The sequence below is a fragment of the Salmo salar genome, chromosome 16, assembly GCF_965601325.2.
Source record: "Salmo salar chromosome 16, fSalSal1, whole genome shotgun sequence".
In the NCBI taxonomy this organism is placed as follows: Eukaryota; Metazoa; Chordata; class Actinopteri; order Salmoniformes; family Salmonidae; genus Salmo; species Salmo salar.
The window spans coordinates 74,310,001-74,337,006 of NC_138306.1; the positions used below are offsets into that span (position 1 = coordinate 74,310,001).

Consider the following 27,006-nt stretch of genomic DNA (forward strand, 5'->3'; position numbering starts at 1 on the left):
CTTTTGTTTGGGTTACATCCCTGTGTTTTTGTATATGTGTTTGTTTTGGGCTTCATCCCCGTGCCTTTTCATGGCATATTGTATTTTGGGTGGAGTAATAAAACCCCTATTACATATTCCTGCACCTGTCTCCGATCTTTATACATGACAGAATAACCGAGTCTAAATGGAGACAGCAGGAACTGCCTGTCCGACGCTGCCGCAACTACAGCAGCTGCAACTGGCCCTGACCGACCCGCACCACGTCCCTGTGGTCGTCCCCGAGGCCGGTGTCGTTCCGCTGCACCACGTCCCCGTGGTCGTCCCCGAGGCCGGTGTCGTTCCGCTGCACCATGTCCCCGTGGTCGTCCCCGAGGCCGGTGTCGTTCCGCTGCACCACGTCCCCGTGGTCGTCCCCGAGGCCGGTGTCGTTCCGCTGCACCACGTCCCCGTGGTCGTCCCCGAGGCCGGTGTCGTTCCGCTGCACCACGTCCCCGTGGTCGTCCCCGAGGCCGGTGTCGTTCCGCTGCACCACGTCCCTGTGGTCGTCCCCGAGGCCGGTGTCGTTCCGCTGCACCACGTCCCCGTGGTCGTCCCCGAGGCCGGTGTCGTTCCGCTGCACCATGTCCCCGTGGTCGTCCCCGAGGCCGGTGTCGTTCCGCTGCACCACGTCCCCGTGGTCGTCCCCGAGGCCGGTGTCGTTCCGCTGCACCACGTCCCCGTGGTCGTCCCCGAGGCCGGTGTCGTTCCGCTGCACCACGTCCCCGTGGTCGTCCCCGAGGCCGGTGTCGTTCCGCTGCACCACGTCCCCGTTGTCGTCCCCGAGGCCGGTGTCGTTCCGCTGCACCACGTCCCCGTGGTCGTCCCCGAGGCCGGTGTCGTTCCGCTGCACCACGTCCCCGTGGTCGTCCCCGAGGCCGGTGTCGTTCCGCTGCACCACGTCCCCGTGGTCGTCCCCGAGGCCGGTGTCGTTCCGCTGCACCACGTCCCCGTGGTCGTCCCCGAGGCCGGTGTCGTTCCGCTGCACCACGTCCCCGTGGTCGTCCCCGAGGCCGGTGTCGTTCCGCTGCACCACGTCCCCGTGGTCGTCCCCGAGGCCGGTGTCGTTCTGCTGCACCATGTCCCCGTGGTCGTCCCCGAGGCCGGTGTCGTTCCGCTGCACCACGTCCCCGTGGTCGTCCCCGAGGCCGGTGTCGTTCCGCTGCACCACGTCCCCGTGGTCGTCCGCGCGGCCGGTGTCGTTCCGCTGCACCACGTCCCCGTGGTCGTCCCCGAGGCCGGTGTCGTTCCGCTGCACCATGTCCCCGTGGTCGTCCCCGAGGCCGGTGTCGTTCCGCTGCACCACGTCCCCGTGGTCGTCCCCGAGGCCCGGTGTCGTTCCGCTGCACCACGTCCCCGTGGTCGTCCCCGAGGCCGGTGTCGTTCCGCTGCACCACGTCCCCGTGGTCGTCCCCGAGGCCGGTGTCGTTCCGCTGCACCACGTCCCCGTGGTCGTCCCCGAGGCCGGTGTCGTTCCGCTGCACCATGTCCCCGTGGTCGTCCCCGAGGCCGGTGTCGTTCCGCTGCACCACGTCCCCGTGGTCGTCCCCGAGGCCGGTGTCGTTCCGCTGCACCACGTCCCCGTGGTCGTCCCCGAGGCCGGTGTCGTTCCGCTGCACCACGTCCCCGTGGTCGTCCCCGAGGCCGGTGTCGTTCCGCTGCACCACGTCCCCGTTGTCGTCCCCGAGGCCGGTGTCGTTCCGCTGCACCACGTCCCCGTGGTCGTCCCCGAGGCCGGTGTCGTTCCGCTGCACCACGTCCCCGTGGTCGTCCCCGAGGCCGGTGTCGTTCCGCTGCACCACGTCCCCGTGGTCGTCCCCGAGGCCGGTGTCGTTCCGCTGCACCACGTCCCCGTGGTCGTCCCCGAGGCCGGTGTCGTTCCGCTGCACCACGTCCCCGTGGTCGTCCCCGAGGCCGGTGTCGTTCCGCTGCACCACGTCCCCGTGGTCGTCCCCGAGGCCGGTGTCGTTCCGCTGCACCACGTCCCCGTGGTCGTCCCCGAGGCCGGTGTCGTTCCGCTGCACCACGTCCCCGTGGTCGTCCCCGAGGCCGGTGTCGTTCCGCTGCACCACGTCCCCGTGGTCGTCCGCGCGGCCGGTGTCGTTCCGCTGCACCACGTCCCCGTGGTCGTCCCCGAGGCCGGTGTCGTTCCGCTGCACCATGTCCCCGTGGTCGTCCCCGAGGCCGGTGTCGTTCCGCTGCACCACGTCCCCGTGGTCGTCCCCGAGGCCGGTGTCGTTCCGCTGCTGCTGGTGCAGCACGTCGGGGGCTTTCCACAACCATAAGACATATGAGCGAGTTGAAACCACTTGTCAGAGAGGGAAAAAGTCATCTATCATCTTTGTTGTTGTGAGTGGCAGGGGGAGGGGCTTGGTGTGTGTAAACAGAGAGGAAGAGGCGAAGTGAGACGTTTCACTCTCGCCAAACTCTGTCCTAAGCTTATCGCCTGCCTTCATGACTTTGGAACAACGACTCCCATTGTCAGGGCGGAGACATGAGCATCTGGTCATTATATACAGATCTCTGGTGTAAATGGGAAGCCACACACAGCACAGAAGGAGCGAAGGAGACGTGGACATAGAAACTATTTGGAATATACGCAAAAACATACATTCAAATGAATTGGATATATCGCCCTGTCTTAACACACACACACCACACACACACACACACACACACACACACCACAGGAGAGAAAGAGGAACAGAGCGAAACAATGGGAGTGAGAGGAGGAGAGATTGAGGGAGAGATGGTGCACTGTCTGCAAAAGTAATGTGGGTGAATTAGACAGAACTGATGACCCTATACTGACGCAGCGTTTCACACACACACACACACACACACGGAAACACACACACACGGAAACCCACACACACGGAAACCCACACACACGGAAACCCACACACACGGAAACCCACACACACACGGAAACCCACACACACGGAAACCCACACACACGGAAACCCACACACACACATGGAAACCCACACACACGGAAACCCACACACACATCATTCCTTTCCTAGTGTACTGTATAAGGGACGGTATTGATTTCCAGAGAGGATAAAAAGTCTGATTGAAAAATTCCACAGGAACACAATCATCCAGTTGTCTGGAGTGTGTGTGTGCATGCGTGTGTCTGCTGTTAGACAGAGAGTCCTGTGTAAGAGCGCCTCTCTAATATAACATTACACACAAGACACTAAGGTGTCATACACCCACACACTTCCCCACGGATAAAGAGAACATAGTCATTCAGAACCTGACCTCAGCATGCCACAGTCATCACACACACACACACACACACACACACACACACACACACACACACAGCTTGTCACTCCTGACCCGAGGCTTCTCATCCACCTAACAGACTGTCTGTCCACATCAAGTCTCCCCCACATGACAGAGTGGGAGAGAGTTGGGAACTTTTGTGTAATGTTGACTGTTTAATTTGTATTGTTTAATTAACTTTTGTTTATTATCTATTTCACTTGTTTCCTATGCCATATGTTTCCCCTTGAATTGAATTGAGAAAGCGAGAGACAGCGAGAGAGCGAGAGAGAGATAGCGAGAGAGAGATAGCGAGAGAGAGAGATAGCGAGCGAGAGATAGCGAGAGAGAGAGCGAGAGAGAGCGAGAGAGAGAGCGAGAGAGAGCGAGAGAGAGCGAGCGAGAGAGCGAGAGAGAGAGCGAGCGAGCGAGAGAGAGAGCGAGAGAGCGAGAGAGAGAGCGCGAGAGAGAGCGCGAGAGAGAGAGCGAGAGAGAGCGAGAGAGAGCGAGCGAGAGCGAGAGAGCGAGCGAGAGCGAGAGAGCGCGAGAGAGAGCGCGCGAGAGAGAGCGCGCGAGAGAGAGCGAGAGAGAGAGCGAGAGAGAGCGAGAGAGAGCGAGCGAGCAAGCGAGAGAGAGCGAGAGAGAGAGAGAGAGAGAGAGAGAGAGAGAGAGAGAGAAGGGGAAAGGAACAACTGCAGTGCTACGCGAGGTCAAAGAAGGAATGAAGGATTGAAAAAAGGGAGACATGAGCTCTACATGCAGGTATGCATACTGCTAGCTGTTTCCTCCGGCGTGCGTGTGCGTGTGTGTGTGTGCGTGTGTGTGTGTGTGTGTGTGCGTGTGTGTGTGTGCGTGTGTGTGTTTACAGTAGAGAGAGGAGCCAAATGCTAGCAGACGGGCTGAGATGACATCACTAGGGCCTGGAGTTTTTCCTAGAGCATAACACTAGCAACTGAAATGTTCCTCTCATCCCTCATACCATGTGACCTGCCCAGGGAAAACTCCAGGCTCCAGACATTATCAATGACAACAACACTTCAGCCAACTACAGATCAATAGCGAGAGAAACGCACAATGAATCAATCTATCAAATGTATTTATAAAGCCCTTTTTACATCAAACGTCTTGCAGCCTTTCCTTTCCTCCTCTAGAGGATAGTTATCATGCAGGTTTTAGGGAAACAGCTTGAAAGAGTGTATTGTGCAGTGTAATGGTTACTACTACTCTACACATGGTGGGAAACTGTCCCGTTCAACTGTTCTGGCCCTACAAAAGGTATTCAGACCAGGAGTACACACACACACACACACACACACACACACACACACACACACACACACACACACACACACACACACACACACACACACACACACACACACACACACACACACACACAGGAGTACCTTTGTGAGAGAGTGGGTAGAGGAGATATGAGGAGGGGGAGGGGAGAGAGAACGGGGTAAGAATGTTAACTTTGAGGAGAACACACACTCAGAGACAGAGAGGCTCTGTATAGGCGACGGGACTCTCCCAGGATTCCCTGGCCTGCCAGCTTTCTGCCACATGTGCAGTGTGTGTGTGTGTACAGACTCGCTCCAAACAGAGTCTCTATACCTACAAGAAAGAGAGAGAGGCTGTGTGTGTGTGTGTGTGTGTGTGTGTGTGTGTGTGTGTGTGTGTGTGTGTGTGTGTGTGTGCGTGCGTGCGTGCGTGCGTGCATGCGTGCATGCGTGCTCGTAGTTGTAGTTATTCTGCCCTGTAATTGCTGTAATGATATGTCATCCACAGAGAGGAACTCAGCACGGGTGGGGTGGAATGCCTCCCCACACGTTTAAACAGGTCTCTATGTACACTGTGAGAGCTGAGGCCTTGGGGTAGGCTTTTTGAGAGAGCCTTGATTTAACACCTGAGGAAGGAAATAGAAGGACAGGCACACACACACATTACAACTGTAGGAAGTTGTAGAAACAGACAGTACTACATAGCATAATATGTTCCTAATTGTTTACGGTATGACGGTATTTGACGGTATTGATTTTGAATAATAAGTAACACATACATTCTCAGTGATTTCCATGCGTCTTTCTCCATTCTGCTCGTCTAATCAAACTTCAACCAAAACACTTTTCAACATTTTCAGCAATTTCTGATTTCCAGAAATCATTTGTTGTCATTTCCACACTGCCATGTAGGGCTGCATGATATGGGCCAGAAATTAGGAGGCAAAGTGGGAAGCAGCATTGTTGTCATCAACATCTTGTTGCTACATTGACCATGCAGACTGAAGAGCGAACGACCAGTAGTCTCGCGGTCACAGTGGTGCCAACTATCTCTCAGTGAGAATCGCTATTGGCTCCTTGATTTGTCGCTAGATGAAGTATTTGCCGTTGCCGTGACGACGTCACAGCACCAATTTGCCTTGCTGTGGCACAGCTGCGGTTCCCGACATAGCGTTTTCAGCCCCTCCCCGTGTGCTTCTCTGCCTTCCTGTGACTTCTGTTGCTCGGACAGCTTTTCCCACTCTAGGTTGCTACAGAACTTAGTGGGCTAAGTCACTAAATGTAATCAAAACCGTGGCAAAACTCCCAAAGGCAGCCTGAAAAGTAGCTGAATTTGTCTCTTTTACCAATAAAAATCACTGGAGGGGTCCGTAAACTCTCTAAATATAGCGACAGTCACTAAACTAGCAACACCGCGTGGTCGAGCAACAACAACTGTGCTCCTTGAGTGACAGGGGATGGGGCTTGGTGAGGGAGGGAGGGAGGGAGGGATAGGCTTGGGAGGTATCCAGATTGTCATACAGACCTTGTGCCATTCCGGGATATTCAGTAATACCGTCACTGAACACAAGGGGAGATATTTTCAAACCCCACTGAGCCTTTGTAATCAATGCTAACAAGCATTGCAAACCTTTTATACAGTCTATGTCCTAAACTATTTTCAGTACAGACATCCCAGCTCATAAAGTTTTTCTAGTATTAAAAAAAATGCTACTCACAGTTTGCTGTACCCAGACAACAAATATTAGACAGCTAGACTCTTGACCCAGCAGGGGATTCTCTGCTGTTACCTTCCAAAGCTTGATTTTAGTAGAAGCTAACCACCTAGCTAGATACTAAATTAGCAAACCAAACGCACATCTGCAGAGCATTTGGCACATTTAGACAGTTAACTTAACAGTTAGAAGATATCTAGCTGGCAAACATTTAGTTGTGAATTCCATACAGTCACTAGATCACCTGGCGCTCCCTGCACAACAAGGCTCTGGTCTCTGATGGTGGTGTGCTTGTAAACAAACTCCACGTGACTGGGGACTACCTGTAAGCTACATAATGAAAAATGATGTGACAGGTGAAATGAAGAACTCCATGTCCTTTATCTCCTAACGTATTGCACAAGTTGACTGCAGGTATTTACTTAAAAAGTAGCTACGAATATTCAAATGTATAAAAAAAAAAAAGTCAAACTTTCAACAGTATTGAAAAACCATCCCGTGGCTATTTCCAAATACCCCGGTATACATTATACTGTATATACGGTATACCGCCCATGCCTAGGGAGAGAAACGACTCAAGTAGCAGAGTTAACTATAAAAACAGATGTTACACAAGGCACAGTGGTGTACGACATGTAACAAACCAAACATTGAAATACCGTTGCAGAGGGTAAAGTAAAAACCCAAACCGGTCTGTACATCAATACCAGTATACAGTAAAATATGGTATTCCACCCAGCCCTAGACCAGACAGACTGTCACATGTTACTAGGGTGACAAAATCCAGGTAAATCTCCATAGAAGGCAGGAACCTAGGAAGAAACCTAGAGAGGAACCAGGCTCTCTCTCTCCTGTCTTTCTCCTACTCCCTGTGAATACCAGTCATTCTGTAGATGATTCAGTAGACGAGGTGTGCGTGTATGTGTGTGTGGTTCAGAAAGCGCTGACTTCAGACGTGTCAGTACTTGGCCCAGGAAACGACAGGATCAGCACTTCTCTCTCTCTCTCTCTCCTTTTCTTTCTATCATCTCTCCTATTTCCTTCACTCCTCTTTCCATCTCTCCTATTTCCTTCACTCCTCTTTCCATCTCACATTTTTCCTTCACTCCTCTTTCCATCTCACATTTTTCCTTCACTCCTCTTTCCATCTCTCCTATTTCCTTCACTCCTCTTTCCATCTCTCCTATTTCCTTCACTCCTCTTTCCCTCTCTCCTATTTCCTTCACTCCTCTTTCCATCTCTCCTATTTCCTTCACTCCTCTTTCCCTCTCTCCTATTTCCTTCACTCCTCTTTCCATCTCTCCTTTTTCCTTCTCTTTCATTATCTATTCTTTCTTTCTCTCCTCTCACTGTCTCTCTGACATGTCTCTCCCTCTCTCTCTTGTTAATCTCTCTGGGTTCTCTCTCTCCTCTCCTCTCTCCTTCTCTCTCTCCTCTCCTCTCTCTACTTTGACTCTCTGAAACAAACACAGAGAAAAGAAGCAAGAGACAACTCTGACACTAGACGTTTGATTGGCTGAAATAGGCCTCTGCTCTCTGATAGGCTGTGACAGAGTTAGAACGAGGAGGAAGAGAAGTGAAACAGCAGTGTATTCCCATGGCCAGACGGAGTTATATAACACACACACACCGCCTGGACTAAGATAACACTCACACCGCCAGACAAGGACAACTCCCTCACTCACACACACACACACACACACACACACACACACACACACACACACACACACACACACACACACACACACACACACACACACACACACACACACACACACACACACACACACGGGAGAGACGATGAGAGGAGAAGGGAGGAGAGTGACCTACTGGGTTTGAAACCATGTGTGCCACAAGACTGTATTATCCCACAAAGCCCAAGTCTAACCATTTTCATTACACACACACACACTAGCATAAACAAGTAGCAGTGTTAGCATTATATTATTAGTCCATAGGCTGAGCAGATGCGTGTCTTCCAGTGAGCACTCCCTCCCACCTCCTCCTCCTCCTCCTCCTCCTCCTGCTCCTCTTGCAGCTGGCTGGCTGGCTGGCTGGCTGGGTGTGGGTGTGTGTGTGTGTGTGTGTGTGTGTGTGTGTGTGTGTGTGTGTGTGTGTGTGTGTGTGTGTGTGTGTGTGTGTGTGTGTGTGTGTGTGTGTGTGTGTGTGTGTGTGTGGGGCTGTGGGTTTACTGCCTCCTGGCCTCCTGGCCCCCTGCCCAGCCACACACAGCTACTGCCACGTAGCTGCTAACGCTAACGCTAAGGCCAGCCCAGGGAGAGAAAGAGAGAGACAGAGAAGCTACAGCGCCACTCCGTTCCTGCATCAAAACATTGCAGGAGACTACAGTGTGCAAACACACACAACATACATAAAAGAACCACAATCTACATTGTCGTATCAACTAACTAGGTATGACCAGGCCCCCAGTGTCCGGTCTGGAGCGGGAAGTCATGAGCTCTTCTGGTCAGCTACCACGTAGCAACCTAGCAGTGCCAAAAGCGCCGGTCTGCCCTAGAAAGCCTATGTAAATTACGATCGCCAGGACGACCAAACTATTTTTTTCCCCTGAGGTCTGCTTTGGCCTCTAAAATGTGTTTATTATGACCAAGTTCAATCCCCACTGTGAATTATTTTAAAGTTCACTACAAATGGAGATATTGAATTAAGTAGTGATCCATGCTGACTGCTACATCTGTCCTCACACAGGACCACGTGCTGACACCGACCAATCACGGCTCACGCCCTCATGCACGCTCTTTGCACGTGCACCCAGCAGCACTGGGATGACTCTCTCAGGTAGGATGAAAACGACTACATCGACCATGATCCTTTGCTAGTTACAACCACTTTTTTTTGGTGCCATTCAGCCCCATTCATCAATAATGGCACACTTCAAATTCAAATAGTTCTGGCTTCATTCGCCATCGGGAGTTTTCCACAGGAATACGTGGATGACATCAGAGCTATAACTATCTACTGGTTTTAATGTATACGGGTTCGACCAATCAGATCTCTCCTTCCCAAAATGCCTTCTGTTGATGTTTGCAGCCACACACCCAGGCCTTTTCCTTTTCATCCCCGTCCTCATCTTATCTTCCTCCTCCTCTAGCTCTTCATTCCTCTCCCAATCCCACAGCTCCAGAGCCAGACGCTCAGCCAGAGCCATATGTAGCCCAAATTGAGGCACTGATCCTGGGGAGAGCTCTATGTGAGCCCCCCATACACCCTGGATCTCAGGAGCTCAGACAGACCTACCCTTACTGAGACCAGGGGTGAATATAAAACACACACAGGCCACAGGCTCATGCACACTCCATCATATAGAAATGCACCTAGTCCAAGTGCACATACACATACACAACACAACACAGCACCACAACACCACAACACAGCACCACAACACCACAACACAGCACCACAACACCACAACACAGCACCACAACACAGCACCACAACACCACAACACAGCACCACAACACCGCACCACAACACCACAGCACCACACCACAGCACCACAACAACACAGCACCGCACCACAACACCACAACACAGCACCACAACACAACACAGCACCACACCACAGCACCACAACAACACAGCACCGCACCACAACACCACAACACAGCACCACAACACAACACCACAACACAGCACCACACCACAGCACCACAACAACACAGCACCGCACCACAACACCACAACACCGCACCACAACACCACAACACAGCACCACACCACCACAACACAGCCCCACCACAACACAGAACCACACCACAACACCACCGCACCACACCACCACAACACAGCACCACAACACCACAACACAGCATCACACCACTACATCACAACATAGCACCACACCACAACACAGCACCACACCACCACAAAACCACAACACAGCACCACACCAGCACAACACAGCACCACGCCACAACACCACCGCACCACAGCACCACAACACCACAACACAGCATCACAACACACCACAACACCACAGCACCGCACCACACCACCACACCACACCACAATACAGCACCACAACACCACAACACAGCACCACAACACCACAACACACCACACCACAACACAGCACCACACCCCAACACAGCACCACAACACCACAACACAGCACCACAACACCACAACACAGCACCACAACACAGCACCACACCCCAACACCACAACAACACCACACCGCAACCACACCACAACACCACAACACAGCACCACAACACCACACCACAACACCATAACACAGCATCACAACACCACACCACAACACAGCACCACAACACCACAACACAGCACCACAACACCACACCACAACACCATAACACAGCATCACAACACCACAACACAACCCCACAACACCACAACACAACACCACAACACCACACCACAACACCACAACACAGCATCACAACACCACAACACAACACCACACCACAACACAGCACCACAACACCACAACACCACACCACAACACCATAACACAGCATCACAACACCACAACACAACACCACAACACAACACCACAACACCACACCACAACACCACAACACAGCATCACAACACCACAACACAACATCACAACACCACAACACAACACCACAACACAGCACCACAACACCACAACACAACACAACACAGCACCACAGCACAGCACCACAACACCACAACACAGCACCACAACACACCACAACACCACAGCACCACAACACCACAACTCAGCAGACGGAACCTCGACATGATTTATTGACTGTTATTTGTAATGATGTGGGGTCAATGATCATAAGGGGTCTGACAAACAGTTAGAGTCAGGGGCTAAGGCTTGGGGTTAGAGGTCAAGGTTAGCATGATGTCTATCTCCCATCCTCCTTCCATCCCTCCCTCCCTCCTCCTTACCCTCCCTCTTCCCCACTCACTTCCAAAACATTATTCTCTCTTTTCTGTCCTCTCTTCCTCTCTCCCTTTTCCTTTCCTCGCCCTTTCTTATCATCAGGGAGTGAAAGAGGAAGGGACAGAGAGAGAAAAGAAGAGAGAGAAAAATGGAAAGAGAGAGGGAGAGAAGGAGAGGGAGAGAGCAGGGGGGAGGGGTTTGGGGTGGAGTTGTTCCCGCTAAATCATCCCACATGGTTGAGCGTGCTTAGTTTAAGCAAACACTGCTACTTCCTCCTCGTCAGAAGCAAAACACACACACACAGACATGCAGACACAGACATGCAGACACAGACTGGCAGACACAGACAGGCAGACAGGCAGACACAGACAGGCAGACACAGACAGGCAGACACAGACAGGCAGACACAGACAGGCAGACACAGACAGGCAGACACAGACATGCAGACACAGACAGGCAGACACAGACAGGCAGACACAGGCATGCAGACACAGACATGCAGACACAGACATGCAGACACAGACAGGCAGACACAGACATGCAGACACAGACAGGCAGACACAGACATGCAGACACAGACAGACAGACACAGACATGCAGACACAGACATGCAGACACAGACATAGACACATTGACCTATGCAATGGCAGCTCAAGCCCTCAAATACAGACAACAAACCCCAGCCCCCACCCCCCAACACACACATACCCAGCCCCTATCCTGGCTTAGACATACACTGTACCCCACCACAGCTTCTCTCTCCACTCTAAACCCTGAGGGTGAAAGGGGAAGTTCACCCCAAAACACCTCTGGGCCCTTTACAACACTTGCCTGGCCAATTTTCATCAATCCAGGCTGTTTTTAGGTCCAATGTTTGCGTATTTAGATTTCTGCAATGCTACATTTCCCGAAATCACCTAAAATGCATTAAAAAAACAATGGGTATTTCTCGTTATATAAGCAGTGATTGATGACTTGCCAAATAAATGTATTTTGATGTAACAGGTCAAACACAGCAACGACCTACTTGGTGCTGGCGTAAGGTTTTCTATACCGTCTGTCATCCGGTTGATGCTCTCCTTCCTGGTTCTAAGATGGATAATTACAGGAGGCAGGACGAAGGAGCGTCTCACTATTGGTCTTCGAGAAAGGAAGTCAGGACAACAGTAAGTAAACAAAGAGATGTTAGCTAGTAGTAGTAGCAGAGATGTTTCTAACCCATTGTTTTATCTGTGGTGGTAGTATTGGCACAGTCGAACGGGAAACCTGTCTGGCCAAAATGAGGTGCAATAATACCCCTTGTCAGATCAGACAAACAGCACATTTTCACTTCTTTCCTGCCCGTGAAAGCAATAGAGATTTGCGTCAGGCATGGCTACAGGCCATCCAACATTCTGAGTAGTGTTGATACAGCACCTGAAGTCATTTGCGGTTATCAGTGTGCAGTGATCATTTTGTGGCCACTGACTACAATAGGGACTGTTTGAAACTGTGTTCTGTTCCCACTGTCTTTCCATGGGGGACAAAGCTCCAGCCATTCGAGGTAAGTTAGGATGCTAGCTAGCTAGTTAGGTGGCTAACACCTGTTGCTAACATTAGTCACTACAAGTCATTTAGGACCCTATTTGTTTGCCATTCGCAAGTATTTTGTTTGGTATTCTAACGGTAATGTTACCCTGTCCTACTGACTGTTTGGTTTTTATTTGGCTTTGTGATGCAATTCCCTTTTCCATTACGTTACTTAAACAATACTGATAACAATTCCCTTTTCCATTGTTACTTAAACAATACTGATAACAATTCCCTTTTCCATTGTTACTTAAACAATACTGATAACAATTCCCTTTTCCATTGTTACTTAAACAATACTGATAACAATTCCCTTTTCCATTGTTACTTAAACAATACTGATTACAATTCCCTTTTCCATTGTTACTTAAACAATACTGATTACAATTGCGTTACTCCACACTAGGTAGACAGTAGACTGTACTGTTACTCCACACTAGGTAGACAGTAGACTGTAATGTTACTCCACACACTAGGTAGACAGTAGACTGTAATGTTACTCCACACACTAGGTAGACAGTAGACTGTACTGTTACTCCACACTAGGTAGACAGTAGACTGTAATGTTACTCCACACACTAGGTAGACAGTAGACTGTAATGTTACTCCACACACTAGGTAGACAGTAGACTGTACTGTTACTCCACACTAGGTAGACAGTAGACTGTAATGTTACTCCACACACTAGGTAGACAGTAGACTGTAATGTTACTCCACACACTAGGTAGACAGTAGACTGTAATGTTACTCCACACTAGGTAGACAGTAGACTGTAATGTTACTCCACACTAGGTAGACAGTAGACTGTACCATTACTCCACACACTAGGTAGACAGTAGACTGTACCGTTACTCCACACTAGGTAGACAGTAGACTGTAATGTTACTCCACACACTAGGTAGACAGTAGACTGTAATGTTACTCCACACACTAGGTAGACAGTAGACTGCAATGTTACTCCACACTAGGTAGACAGTAGACTGTAATGTTACTCCACACTCTAGGTAGACAGTAGACTGTACTGTTACTCCACACTAGGTAGACAGTAGACTGTAATGTTACTCCACACTAGGTAGACAGTAGACTGTAATGTTACTCCACACACTAGGTAGACAGTAGACTGTAATGTTACTCCACACTAGGTAGACAGTAGACTGTAATGTTACTCCACACTAGGTAGACAGTAGACTGTAATGTTACTCCACACACTAGGTAGACAGTAGACTGTAATGTTACTCCACACTAGGTAGACAGTAGACCGTACCGTTACTCCACACACTAGGTAGACAGTAGACTGTACCGTTACTCCACACTAGGTAGACAGTAGACCGTACCGTTACTCCACACACTAGGTAGACAGTAGACTGTACCGTTACTCCACACTAGGTAGACAGTAGACTGTAATGTTACTCCACACACTAGGTAGACAGTAGACTGTAATGTTACTCCACACTAGGTAGACAGTAGACCGTACCGTTACTCCACACACTAGGTAGACAGTAGACTGTAATGTTACTCCACACACTAGGTAGACAGTAGACTGTACCGTTACTTCACACACTAGGTAGACAGTAGACTGCAATGTTACTCCACACTAGGTAGACAGTAGACTGTACCGTTACTTCACACACTAGGTAGACAGTAGACTGCAATGTTACTCCACACTAGGTAGACAGTAGACTGTACCGTTACTCCACACACTAGGTAGACAGTAGACTGCAATGTTACTCCACACTAGGTAGACAGTAGACTGCAATGTTACTCCACACTAGGTAGACAGTAGTCTGTACCATTACTCCACACACTAGGTAGACAGTAGACTGTACCGTTACTCCACACTAGGTAGACAGTAGACTGTAATGTTACTCCACACACTAGGTAGACAGTAGACTGTACTGTTACTCCACACTAGGTAGACAGTAGACTGTAATGTTACTCCACACTAGGTAGACAGTAGACTGTACTGTTACTCCACACACTAGGTAGACAGTAGACTGTACCGTTACTCCACACTAGGTAGACAGTAGACTGTACCGTTACTCCACACTAGGTAGACAGTAGACTGTAATGTTACTCCACACTAGGTAGACAGTAGACTGCAATGTTACTCCACACTAGGTAGACAGTAGACTGTAATGTTACTCCACACACTAGGTAGACAGTAGACAGTACCGTTACTCCACACTAGGTAGACAGTAGACCGTACCGTTACTCCACACACTAGGTAGACAGTAGACTGTAATGTTACTCCACACTAGGTAGACAGTAGACCGTACCGTTACTCCACACTAGGTAGACAGTAGACTGTAATGTTACTCCACACACTAGGTAGACAGTAGACTGTAATGTTACTCCACACTAGGTAGACAGCAGACCGTACTGTTACTCCACACTAGGTAGACAGTAGACTGTAATGTTACTCCACACACTCGGTAGACAGTAGACTGTAATGTTACTCCACACTAGGTAGACAGTAGACTGTAATGTTACTCCACACTAGGTAGACAGTAGACTGTACCATTACTCCACACACTAGGTAGACAGTAGACTGTACCGTTACTCCACACTAGGTAGACAGTAGACTGTAATGTTACTCCACACACTAGGTAGACAGTAGACTGTAATGTTACTCCACACACTAGGTAGACAGTAGACTGCAATGTTACTCCACACTAGGTAGACAGTAGACTGTAATGTTACTCCACACACTAGGTAGACAGTAGACTGTAATGTTACTCCACACTAGGTAGACAGTAGACCGTACCGTTACTCCACACACTAGGTAGACAGTAGACTGTAATGTTACTCCACACACTAGGTAGACAGTAGACTGTAATGTTACTCCACACTAGGTAGACAGTAGACCGTACCGTTACTTCACACACTAGGTAGACAGTAGACTGTACCATTACTCCACACACTAGGTAGACAGTAGACTGTACCGTTACTCCACACACTAGGTAGACAGTAGACTGTAATGTTACTCCACACACTAGGTAGACAGTAGACTGTAATGTTACTCCACACACTAGGTAGACAGTAGACTGTAATGTTACTCCACACACTAGGTAGACAGTAGACTGTACCGTTACTTCACACACTAGGTAGACAGTAGACTGCAATGTTACTCCACACTAGGTAGACAGTAGACTGTACCGTTACTTCACACACTAGGTAGACAGTAGACTGCAATGTTACTCCACACTAGGTAGACAGTAGACTGTACCGTTACTCCACACTAGGTAGACAGTAGACTGTAATGTTACTCCACACACTAGGTAGACAGTAGACTGTACTGTTACTCCACACTAGGTAGACAGTAGACTGTAATGTTACTCCACACTAGGTAGACAGTAGACTGTACTGTTACTCCACACTAGGTAGACAGTAGACCGTACCGTTACTCCACACTAGGTAGACAGTAGACTGTAATGTTACTCCACACTAGGTAGACAGTAGACTGTACTGTTACTCCACACACTAGGTAGACAGTAGACTGTAATGTTACTCCACACTAGGTAGACAGTAGACTGCAATGTTACTCCACACTAGGTAGACAGTAGACTGTAATGTTACTCCACACACTAGGTAGACAGTACCGTTACTCCACACTAGGTAGACAGTAGACCGTACCGTTACTCCACACTAGGTAGACAGTAGACTGTACCGTTACTCCACACTAGGTAGACAGTAGACCGTACCGTTACTCCACACTAGGTAGACAGTAGACTGTAATGTTACTCCACACACTAGGTAGACAGTAGACTGTACCGTTACTCCACACACTAGGTAGACAGTAGACTGTACTGTTACTCCACACTAGGTAGACAGTAGACTGTAATGTTACTCCACACTAGGTAGACAGTAGACTGTACTGTTACTCCACACTAGGTAGACAGTAGACTGTAATGTTACTCCACACACTAGGTAGACAGTAGACTGTACCGTTACTCCACACTAGGTAGACAGTAGACTGTAATTGCCATTTGATGGTATTCCATCCACTCCTCCACACCACCAGCCCTCCCACACAGCAGAGCCCTGGCCACAGACAGACGGCTCAGACAATATCCAGGTAAACGCTGTCTCCCCCAGGTGCCCTCTGCTCCAGCCTTCTGAATGTGTGTGGGTGGGTACTGGAGCTTCTCTGTGCTTGGCTGACGTCAGGCAGTGTGAGAGGTGGCTAACACTCATGCTACCTGCCTGTCCTGAAGTGTGTCTGTGAAAACCACATAACCGTCTCTCCACCCCTTCCCTAAACTAGGATTGGATGTCCCCGTCGTCTGAGCAGCCACCCACCCCGTCCTCCTTTCCCTCTGCATTCCCGCCTGTCTCCAGACCCCACAGCCTCGTCGATGTCTACATAGCACCATTCGAGTCCATGCAAGTGGTAGGTTTTGTTAATGGAGGACTTATAACTGACAATGCTTCACTGGAACAAAACCGTCTCTCTCCACACACACACACACACACACACACACACACACACACACACACACACACACACACACACACACACACACACACACACACACACACACACACACACCACACACACACACACACACACACACACAGGTATCTGACAGGGTACCAGACACCTCTAGATAAAAGCATCTATCTGTTTGTATTTGTTTGCCTCGGGTTCAATCTGAATGCCCATGTGCCCCCCACAAATGAAGCTCTGAAGCAAAACCATTTCCCTAGAAGCTACCGCCAGGGCTTCTGCAGCCAAGCAGAGTACTTTGTGGAGCAGCCGGACATCCAGCAAGATGCACTAGAGTCTGGTGAGAGAGGGACTGGGGAGAGGGGTTGGGGTGGCATTTGGGGATGTGGCAGAGACAAGCTGAGTTGGATAGAATGATTTGAAGAATATGAACAGTAGAAAGAATATTGCTTTCCATACGTTTTATAATGACCATGGTCTGTTGTCCTCGTTTGTAGAAGGCTTCCACACCCAAGACATGTTGTCGGCAGTCAGTCATCAGGTACAGTTGTCCCAGGGTCCAGGCTTTGGGAGGCCAGGCCAGTCAATATTTCTCAGGATTTTTTTTATCCTTACTGCTGCACACAAGTGGCTGTAACAATATTGGTATGTGTTGATCTAGAACAGCCTGCATGAGTTGATTGTGGAGATGGAAACAGGACTTCTCCCACCTGTTACTGTCTCTACACCACTGTCCATGGTTGCTTGCTTACGAACAGAGCATAACTAATGCTGAGTGACAGTAATTGTTGTGTTTTATAAACTGGGTGGTTCGAGCACTGAATGCTGATTGGCTGAAAGCCGTGGTATATCAGAACGTATATCACGGTATGACAAAACATGTATTTTTACTGCTCTAATTACGTTGATAACCAGTTTATAATAGCAATAAAGCACCTCAGGGGTTTGTGGTATATTGCCAATATACCACTGCTAAGGGCTGTATCCAAGCACTCCGCGTTGCATCTCGCATAAGAACAGCCCTTAGCCGTAGTATATTGGCCATATACCACACCCCCACGTTCCTTATTACTTAATTATATGTTTTACAACGTCTTTATAGTTTATTACGTGTTTAAAGTCTTTATTTAAAAAACTTGGAATACAATGTTATTTCTTTAAAACATGTATTTGTATACTATGTCGTGAGCCTCCTCTACTTCCTGGAATCCAACATAGCTTGGGGTCAGCATTGGGGTCAGGGTATTTAGATCGAATTGCCGCGACCACACAGGCTGGGAGTCCCGGCCTCGACCGAGACGTTCTCCCCTCAGCATCCACTCCAAAGTGATCCGTAGGAAACCAGTCTGTATTGTCAAAACTACAGAGAAAAGAACAAAATCACAATGTTACATACAACAATCAAAAGAACAAATAGGTCTAGGCCTATACAACATCAAATATAACAATGGGCTCAGGGATCATTAGGCCTGTTCATTTCAAAGCCATATTGATGATGGCACAAAATGATTGACAGCTCTCTTGCCTTATAGACTTGAAGACTGTATGGCCAAGTCATTGTTGAAATGGTGAGGCTGTTTGTCTTCCTCTTTAGTATGTGGGTTTACAGGCTAATCAATATATTAGTGGTGTAAAAGCTAGACTGGCAATTGCAGCAAAGAAAAAACTGTGGTGGAAAAATTGTCATACTTGAGTAACAGTAAAGACATCTTAATAGAAAATGACTCAAGTAAAAGTGAAAGTCACCCAGTAAAATACTACTTGAGTAAAAGTATTTGGTTTTATTTACTTTTAAGTATCAAAAGTAAATGTAATTGCTCAAATATATTTAGGTATCAAAAGTAAAAATAGAAATAATTTCAAATTCCTAATATTAAGCAACCCAGATGGCACCATTTTCGTGCACACCTCTCAGACATCATTTACAGACAAAGCATGTGTGTTTAGTGAGTCTGCCAGATCAGAGGCAGTAGGGATGACCAGGGATGTTCTCTTGATTAGTGCGTGAACTGGACCATTTTCCTGTCCTGCTAAGCATTTAAAATGTAACTTGTACTTTTGGGTGTCAGGGAAAATGTATGGAGTAAAAAGTACATAATTTTATTTAGGAATGTAGTGAAGTAAAAGTAAAAGTTGTCCAAAATATAAATAGTAAAGTACAGATACTCTAAAAAACTACTTAAATAGTACTTTAAAGTATTTTTACTTAAGTACTTTACACCACTGCATTTTGTTCACTAACACTATTGACTTTATACTTCTTACAATGTTTGGTAATATACAATATTGATTATTTAGACCATATTGTGAAGTACGCATCCCAAACATTCTACTTATGTGGCGGATCCACTCATTCTAGACACTGTTTACCTAGTAGATCTAACTTCAAGGGGAGACTACAGTAGCCAGGTACAGTTACATTATAGAGTGTAGGCAGGTAACTAGAAAATACAGTTGGGTATCATTAGCTAGCTATTTACTTGCATCTTAGAGAGGAATAATAAAATATATCCCAATTTCCAAAACACTTACACTTTCAGAGAGCTTCCCATTTGGGCTGTCAGGTGTGGCAAGTGCTTCCAGTTGATCCAGGGCATTCTGAAAAACGTCTCCAGAACCCCAGGATTGATGTTTACACACACACACAGGTCCTGTTCTTCTGCATCGTCGGTCTGATGCTTTGACCTCCTCCATGATGTGAATCAGACGATCCCGGAGGGGTAGAATTAGCTTATAAACTACATCCAAATACTCAAGCAATGGACCTAGAAATTGTCTGGGGTGGTGACAAATGGTCAGGCAAGCATTATAAAGGTCCCAGAAGTCTTTCTGGGTGAACTTCCTCTTTAAGGCCCGCACAAACTATATGATTTTAGCCGTCTTCTGCCACAGTTTTGCCGTCCCAGCAAAATGTGGACGTTGTGGGCTAATTCTTAGGAAACGAATTAGCCCACAACGACGGTCGGACGTCTTGGCTCGTTCAGTGTGACAGGGTTTACATCTGCCGATTAAGCAACGCTGCGTGCGGTCGTAGGCTCCGTCAGAAACGTTGAGCCTTTATCGTGTAGTGTGGGCTGGTGTTACGAGCCGATCCCGGTGACGGACCAATAGGAACACGGCCAGCACTAAGTATGCACACAATAATATGATTATTATGAATAGTCAGATTAATATAATAGTTTGATTGAAACGTTAACATGCTTCTCAAGAAGAACGATTTCCTTAATAATCTTGTTGAGACTACATGTCATCTGAAATCAGGCGACCTGATGGGATTTTGATAAATAGACAAAATAAACATTGTACCACAGCAGCCATGTTATTTCAGGGAAGTTCGGACATAAAAAAATAAAATAAAGTCTATATGTGAAAATTATTTCTAGATGTATACTTTAAGTTTATTCCGAACATGTGCGGATCAAATACACCGCTGCAGTTGACGTAGTCTGCGTCGGCTGATGTAGCCTCGCAAGCCAACGACAGAGTGTGACAACAGAACTGAAGCAAATTGTACAATCTAATCAGGATGATATCAACATTTTCATTTGGCAACATCGCACAGTGTGACATTTAGTCATCGTAAAAGACTGAATCTGAGAGAGAGAGGGAGGGGGGAGAGAGGGAGAGAGAGAGAGAGATCACAATGGAAAAGTATGCACATTCCACTGTGTGTTGGAATATATCCTCAGAATGCCTGGTCTCTCTTAGTGTGGGTGTGTGAGCGTGCATGTATGTGAGACAAAGGAAGGGCCGAGAGTTAATCCGTTAGAATAATATGGAATTAGTCCCAAAGAGTGGAGAGGACATTGCAGTGAAGTGGGAATGGAACTGGCACGCACACACCTATGTATAGGCTACACATACAAATCCTGAGGCCTGATTGAGGAGGAGGAATTTGACCTTGTGACCCCAGGCTGGGGGAGGTGTGTGTGTGTGTGTGTGTGTGTGTGTGTGTGTGTGTGTGTGTGTGTGTGTGTGTGTGTGTGTGTGTGTGTGTGTGTGTGTGTGTGTGTGTGTGTGTGTGTGTGTGTGTGTGTGTGTGTGTGTGATGATTTGTGGGGGGTCCTGCTTGGGGGCAAGGAGGGGCAAAGAAAAAGAAACGGGGAAAGGGGGAAGAGAGAGGAGAGGTAGAAATGACAGAGGTATGTAAGTAGGGGAGGAGGGGGTGTGGCATGGCCTGGTTGATGCTAATGTTTCTAGCCTATCATTATAACGATGTATTGAGTTATTGCAGCAATTTAGCAACAATTTATATTTCCTTTTGAAGAAGATTTAACAGTATACTGACACACACAAACACACATACACATCCGTGAAACACACATCTGCATAAAACAGCCATTAAGAGCAGATGGAACTTTCCATAGCCATGCTAACACGCCTAGCATGCTAATGCAGGCACGAAAATGTGAGTTATGTCACAGATGTGTGTGTGTGTGTGTGTGTGTGTGTGTGTGTGTGTGTGTGTGTGTGTGTGTGTGTGTGTGTGTGTGTGTGTGTGTGTGTGTACTAATGTAGGCATGCTCACTCACTAAGACCAACGAGACAAACACACGTTTACCTTCCGCCGTTAGTGGCTAGGCTAGGAGAAGCTAATGTTAATAGCCATGAGTGACATATTAATAACATAGCTACGCTAGGGAAAGCTAACACTGTCAGCAATGAAAATCACTACAATAATGCAGGAGGATGTTAGCTGCAATGCTAGGAGAAGCTAACACTGCTAGCTAGTCCCAACGTCTACAGTGCCAGCCATAGGATACGGTAGAGTTCTCTTCATGGTCTGAGAGAGACACAGAGCCCTGCATCCCCAAGGAGGACACAGGGGACAAGAGAAAGAGGGAGGAAAGGAGAGGGGGAGAGGGAGGGTTTGAAACGGGGGTTGAAAGACTTCTTTTATCTCTGTCTAAATCAATTGTCAACAATGCAGGAAATCACCAAGAGGAGAAAAGGAGAGATGGGAGGGGAAATAGAGGGGAAAAGAGGGAGGAGGAGAGAGTTGGGGAAGGGGAGGAGGAGAGAGGTGGGGAGGTGAAAAGAGAGAGGGAGAAATTGAAAGAAAAGGAGAAAGAGAAAGAGGAGGGTAAATATTACAGGTCTGTGCCAAGTAAACATAAGGCGCTGGGATCCTTGAACAACGATCCAGCCTTCAGAGAGAGTGTGTGTGTGTGTGTGTGTGTGGGGGGGAGAGAAGGCCTCTGTCTGTGATTCAGATGGAACCTTTCTGTGAATGCTCGGTCAAGGAGGACAAAATAGGGAGGAGAACCACTCAGCACAGTGGCAGGCAGTGGCGGTAAACTTTTCGCTAATACACACACACAAGGCTGGGACATCACTGGCTATCAGCTTGGTCTGGGGTTCTGAGAATGTCAAGACAATTATCCTTCAACACACACACTGAACCTAACACACACACACACACACAAACTGCTGGGCGGTATACCGTATTTTACTATATACCGGTATTTATGCACGGACCGGTTTGGGTTTTTACTTTACCTTCCATAACGGTATTTTAATGTTTGGTTTGTTAAAACCTGTCTGGGCTAGGGGGCAGTATTTTCACGGCCGGATGAAAAACGTACCCAATTTAAACAGTTTACTACTCTGGCCCAGAAACTAGAACATGCATATTATTAGTAGATTTTGATTGGAAACACTCTGACGTTTCTAAAACTGTTTGAATGGTGTCTGTGAGTATAACAGAACTCATATGGCAGGCAAAAACCTGATAAAAATCCAAGCAGGAAGTGAAAAGTCTGAGAATTGTAGTTCTTCTTTTGATTCTCTATCGAAGCTCCAGTGTCTGTGGGGTGACGTTGCACTTCCTAAGGCTTCCATTGGCTGTCTAAAGCCTTCAGAAAGTGGTTTGAGCATTTTTCCTGTCACTGGGCAGAGTATAGGAGCTCAGTTACTGAGTGGTCTGCCTGGCAACAAAGGGATTGGATATGCTCGGTCCCGCGAGCGCACCCCTCCTTCTTTTTCTTCTTGAATGAATATGCAGTAGGAATATTATCGCAATTTTACGTAAAAAATGCCATAAAGATTGATTTTAAACAGCGTTTGACATGCTTCTAAGTACGGTAATGGAACATTTTTACTTTTCGTCTCTCGTTCCGCGCTCGCGCATTACCCTTTGGATAGTGCTCTGAACGCACGAACAAAACTGAGGTATTTGGACATAAATATGGATTATTTGGAACAAAAACAACATTTCTTGTGCTAGTCTGTATTTTCTTAGCAAGTTAAGCTAAAACGTGTTAGCCACTAATGCTAATCGCTAGTTAGCTGGCTAGCTAATAAAAGTACTGAGTCAGAGCAAATGCAGCTAGCTAATACAGCCTGATATCAGTACTGGTGTAGGCTTAAATTAGCATGTTGTTTGTGTAACAGTATCTTCTAAATCAATGAGGAATAAAGGAAGCATTAATATGTTGGCTATATGAATAAAGATGTAATGTAGCCAAAGATTATAGCGTCCCCTTGGGAACACTGAACATTACTTTGGTTCCTACCCTGTCACAATAGCTTGTCCATGGCATTTTCATTTGTTGTCATGTCAAACAACACTACATTCAAAGTGCCCACTATTATTTATATTCTAACTATTGAATTATAGTAAGCATTCTATTTCCATGATTCCAAAAGTTTACCCAAATGTGTTGATCTAAATCGCAATTGCAAAATTTGGTTAAAAATAGGGCCTTGTATTTTTGCCCATATTGTGGCAGTGTGGAAATTATCTCAAATGAATCCAGAAATTGATGCAAATGCAGGAAATGATTTTAGGTTGAAGTTGAATTGAACAGTATAAACCAATCAGAATGGAGAAAGACCCATTGAAATCATTCAGAATATATGTGGTGCCACCCTAGGGTCATGCACTACTCATAAAGCAAATTTAGCACTTTTATTCATCAAAAACATAAAATACCATCAAAAGCCTGTTAAAAATGTGAAAAATACCATGACATGATATTTTGGCCATATCGCCCAGCCCTACCTTAGCTAAGTAAACCTTTAAAATGCCACTTTAACCAAGGTATATTTATGTAACTTAAATAAATGAAAGTCATACTTCATCAGCTGGTTACCCCCTGGTAGTTATCCTGTGTGTGTGTGTGTGTGTGTGTGTGTGTGTGTGTGTGTGTGTGTGTGTGTGGTGTGGGTGTGTGTGTGTGTGTGTGTCATTATTCCACTGAATAAATACATCCAAGTCAGACTTGGATCCTGTTCAGTCTGTTTCAGGAAGTACCCATATGTTGCATCTCTAGGTTCCAGCCCTTTTTGAGGACATCTCTCTCCTGTCCATTCCAGATGCTAACCACATGACCTCAGTGGAAAAGAATGCTTCTCCCAGCGTGACCAATGAGAAGTCTCAGCCACAGGAAGCAGGAAGCTGCTGCCAGCTGACCAGACCAGACCGCCCATACGGTCCTATGGTGGCCTAAAGACTGTAGTCCCCCCCCCCCCCCCCCCCCCCCCCCCCCACACACACACACACACACACACACCTGTAGCCAGTTTAGGAACAAAAACCCCTACCCAGACGGTCACCTTCTAGTTATGATGGCAATAGCAAAGTTACAGTTATGTTATTGTTACTGATGTTATTCTAGGGTGGATTCCTATAATGTTACTGTTGTTATTGTAATGATGTTCCTGATAAACAACACCTCATGGGAGGAGAGACTGCTGCTGAAATCTGCACACACACACACACACACACACACACACACACACACACACACACACACACACACACACACACACCGATAGAACAGTTGGTACAACACCTGACAACCATATGCCAATACCTCAACACAAAAATTTTATTATTAAATCATTATAATTATATAGCTGACAAAGGCAGGCTACATATTAGGATATTATGGGCCACAAACACAGGAGTTCTTCCAAATATCTAAAACTCTTCAGAACTTAATCTATAACTGTGGAAGTCAGATTCCAATGCAAATCACAGACACGGATTTTTCCCGAGAGTGTCTGAGATATCCCTATTCCAGGATAAAGACACACACAGCACACAGAAGGCCACATCAGCCTTACAGCGAAGGAATGTCATCTGACGTCATCTATTTGGGATCGGATTTCTCATATTTTCTGTGCGTGTGTGTGCGCGTGTTTGTTACTTATGTTATTTTTCTCCAATTTACCCTCTAGATCCAGCGTTCGCAACTCAACGAAATGTCAGTATTATCAGAACGACATAACGTTATACCGGCTATATAACGGTGACACAACACCCTAGGGATAATGACAAGCATATCCCATAATAGCCTAAAATGAAGTTAGCTTGTAGACTACTTAAAACGAAGTTTCCTTTCAACTAAGGGTATCAACTCATCGGCGAAAAATGAAAAAACGTTTTCTAAATAATAAAGTGAAGCATCGATTTCAAAAAGTCTGACAACAATATGCCTGTCGTTTGGAAACAAAATCATTAAGCACATGAAATAACTGCATTGGACTTCCACGTCTGCAGAGAGAGAGGGAGAGACAGACAGAGAGAGAGAGAGAGAGAGAGAGAGAGAGAGCAGACAGGCAGGCTTACTGGAATGCCAGGCTATGCTGGAGTTGAGAGACCTCTCTCCTCTTCGGACACAGTAGCCTCTCTTCAATACGCTACAAACTACACACAGTCTAGGAAAAGTGCGTTGTGATCGTATACAATAACAATTCATCATCGGTAATACCATTCATGCAATAAAGAGCTACATTGTGTCCCTCCACACTATTTCATAACCCCTGCCAAATCGTCACATCAGCATCTTGCAATCCAAGTATTGTTTTTCTTGAAGTAAAACAGACATACTTCGCTTTGATCATGTAAAACAGTGTTTTTAAACAGAGACAGCTGGGCCTGTCGATTGTTATGTAAAGAACAGAGGAGAAAGAAAGAGAAACGGAGAGAGAAAGAGAGTTTTAGCCAGTTGCGCACTCACTTCTTCAACGTCAGTCTCTGCGAAGACGAAAAAACATTATTTCGCAAAACAGGAGAAATGGCCCACAACGCAAACAAAATCATCCAAACGATATCACATTCCCATATAACTGCGATATAAAAACCAACACTTTTAATGGCCACGTTTTTTAAAAACTTTCCACGCAGTTTCGGACACGAAGTAAAAAAAATCCCTAAAAGTTTCGATTCCCCCCCCAGCCAGTTTTCCCTTTTCCTCTCCTCTCGCCAGCTCACCGAGACCGTCTGCCGGCGTCACCGCTCCATAACCAAGCACTCACACAATCCCCAAAAACTTCTTAACTCCCACTTTAATACGATGTACTATTCTAATAAGTAGTTTTAACATGTAACAGAACAACATAAAAGTGTAGAATAGAACTCACCTTACTGCAATAAAATAATGTTGAAACAGACGTTCGCTGCTGTGTTATTTTTTCTCCAGGGCTGGTTGTTGGATCCCCCTGCCTAGACTCTGCCCGCGCAGCGCGCTCTCTGGGACAATCCGAGCTGTCAATCAAACCCTGCGGCAGCACATGGAGGCTAAACCCGCCCATTTCTACCGTAATACCTTCTATACCACGCATACCCACTTCTACTGCAGTATGGTGCTGTGTGTATCTGAGAGTAGGGCCTATATTCAACCCGTTGTGCTGCAGATCCACTGTTTAGCGCGATTGAAATTTAAATCTCAGGCCGTCCGATATTGCATTCATGGTAAAAACGCAGCATATATCGGCTCAATCTGAAATAACCTTTTAATTTCAATCATTTTTTAATCAGGCCTAGAGCTCGACTTACTTCTGGGGACA

The 27,006-nt window shown here is 47.2% G+C and overlaps 1 protein-coding gene across 4 annotated transcripts in view; it reads right to left on the reverse strand.

The window, feature by feature from the left end:
• The window catches only part of fndc3ba (fibronectin type III domain containing 3Ba), a 117,254-nt gene extending 90,497 nt beyond the window's left edge, over window positions 1-26,757 (reverse strand). Inside the window, exon 1 of one of the 4 annotated variants that reach the window (XM_045697721.2) lies at window positions 26,581-26,757. The gene's annotated coding sequence lies outside the window, so the exon portion shown is untranslated. Of the gene's footprint in view, window positions 1-26,177; window positions 26,498-26,580 lie in introns of those variants that run through there. The other 3 variants (XM_045697723.2, XM_045697725.1, XM_045697724.2) reach the window with 3 other exon arrangements.
• Between the last annotated feature and the right edge of the window lie 249 nt (window positions 26,758-27,006).